The sequence below is a fragment of the Erythranthe guttata genome, chromosome 7 (assembly GCF_056151865.1).
Source record: "Erythranthe guttata isolate IM_541 chromosome 7, IM_541, whole genome shotgun sequence".
Taxonomy (NCBI): domain Eukaryota; kingdom Viridiplantae; phylum Streptophyta; class Magnoliopsida; order Lamiales; family Phrymaceae; genus Erythranthe; species Erythranthe guttata.
In genome coordinates this window covers 15,332,501-15,335,000 of record NC_142539.1, presented here as the reverse complement: position 1 = coordinate 15,335,000, position 2,500 = coordinate 15,332,501, and the positions used below count along the sequence as shown (strand labels likewise).

The following is a 2,500-nucleotide window of genomic DNA, read 5'->3' as shown; positions in this document are numbered from 1 at the left end:
AATACAATAAAATATATAATAAATAGAGAAAAATATCGAAATATATTTTAAAAATCACGAAAGTTATGCCAATTAGTTCCTGTTGATTATTCAAGAGTTCTTGAAATTTTATTTTATTTTTCTGGTTTTTATTTATATTTTTTTATTATTTTAATTCAAGAAATACAGTAAAATAGATAATAAATAGAGAAAAATATCAAAATATATTCGAAAAATCACGAAAATTATCCCATTTGGCTCCTGCTGAAGTTACATGAATTTATGAATTTTTTATTTTATTTTTATGATTTTTAATTACATTTTTTATTATTTAATTCAAAAAATAGATAATAATTAGAGAATATTAATTCGGGTATGAGGTTTGAAGAGTGGAAAGGTACTGTGGATAGTTCTTTTACGAAATAGTAATTATTATTTATATTATTCGGGTACTTTTAATATTTAATTTCTATTTATTCATTATTTTAACTAATATATTCGTTAAAATAGTGAAAAAAACACCAAAGCTCGTTACTACACCGAAAAACATAACCATTCTCCGTGGAATCATACCCCCCCCCCCCCCCCCCCCCCCACACAAGTGAACGTGACGATATCATCTTCGTAGCAAAAGATACGTTGAAAACATTTATCATTGTTCATCGACTTATTGTTCCCTAACAACATGCCTTGCCCAAACTAGTCGCTCCCGACGTTTTCGGAGCAATTCTCGAAATCTGAGAAAACGGCCCCGACAACCACCGTGCCAAATTCAATTTCCTACGCGCTCGTATTTTTTATTATTTTTTTCGGGTCGGAAAATTTTCGGACTTTCGGCACCGGCCCAGCCAAGGTGCTGGCGACTCTGCCCAAGGTGCTAGCAACCTTGGGCAAAAACTAGTCGCTCCCGACGTTTTCGGAGCAATTCTCGAAATCTGAGAAAACGGCCCCGACAACCACCGTGCCAAATTCAATTTCCTACGCGCTCGTATTTTTTCTTATTTTTTTCGGGTCGGAAAATTTTCGGACTTTCGGCACCGGCCCAGCCAAGGTGCTGGCGACTCTGCCCAAGGTGCTAGCAACCTTGGGCAAAAACTAGTCGCTCCCGACGTTTTCGGAGCAATTCTCGAAATCTGAGAAAACGGCCCCGACAACCACTGTGCCAAATTCAATTTCCTACGCGCTCGTATTTTTTATTATTTTTTTCGGGTCGGAAAATTTTCGGACTTTCGGCACCGGCCCAGCCAAGGTGCTGGCGACTCTGCCCAAGGTGCTAGCAACCTTGGGCAAAAACTAGTCGCTCCCGACGTTTTCGGAGCAATTCTCGAAATCTGAGAAAACGGCCCCGACAACCACCGTGCCAAATTCAATTTCCTACGCGCTCGTATTTTTTATTATTTTTTTCGGGTCGGAAAATTTTCGGACTTTCGGCACCGGCCCAGCCAAGGTGCTGGCGACTCTGCCCAAGGTGCTAGCAACCTTGGGCAAAAACTAGTCGCTCCCGACGTTTTCGGAGCAAGTCTCGAAATCTGAGAAAACGGCCCCGACAACCACTGTGCCAAATTCAATTTCCTACGCGCTCGTATTTTTTATTATTTTTTTCGGGTCGGAAAATTTTCGGACTTTCGGCACCGGCCCAGCCAAGGTGCTGGCGACTCTGCCCAAGGTGCTAGCAACCTTGGGCAAAAACTAGTCGCTCCCGACGTTTTCGGAGCAATTCTCGAAATCTGAGAAAACGGCCCCGACAACCACCGTGCCAAATTCAATTTCCTACGCGCTCGTATTTTTTATTATTTTTTTCGGGTCGGAAAATTTTCGGACTTTCGGCACCGGCCCAGCCAAGGTGCTGGCGACTCTGCCCAAGGTGCTAGCAACCTTGGGCAAAAACTAGTCGCTCCCGACGTTTTCGGAGCAATTCTCGAAATCTGAGAAAACGGCCCCGACAACCACCGTGCCAAATTCAATTTCCTACGCGCTCGTATTTTTTATTATTTTTTTCGGGTCGGAAAATTTTCGGACTTTCGGCACCGGCCCAGCCAAGGTGCTGGCGACTCTGCCCAAGGTGCTAGCAACCTTGGGCAAAAACAAGTCGCTCCCGACGTTTTCGGAGCAATTCTCGAGATCTGAGAAAACGGCCCCGACAACCACCGTGCCAAATTCAATTTCCTACGCGCTCGTATTTTTTATTATTTTTTTCGGGTCGGAAAATTTTCGGACTTTCGGCACCGGCCCAGCCAAGGTGCTGGCGACTCTGCCCAAGGTGCTAGCAACCTTGGGCAAAAACTAGTCGCTCCCGACGTTTTCGGAGCAATTCTCGAAATCTGAGAAAACGGCCCCGACAACCACCGTGCCAAATTCAATTTCCTACGCGCTCGTATTTTTTATTATTTTTTTCGGGTCGGAAAATTTTCGGACTTTCGGCACCGGCCCAGCCAAGGTGCTGGCGACTCTGCCCAAGGTGCTAGCAACCTTGGGCAAAAACTAGTCGCTCCCGACGTTTTCGGAGCAATTCTCGAAATCT

The 2,500-nt window shown here is 44.0% G+C and overlaps 1 pseudogene; it reads left to right on the top strand.

Moving 5' to 3' along the window:
- Positions 1 to 2,500, top strand: part of LOC105976415 (uncharacterized) — an 8,724-nt pseudogene that overhangs the window by 1,661 nt on the left and 4,563 nt on the right.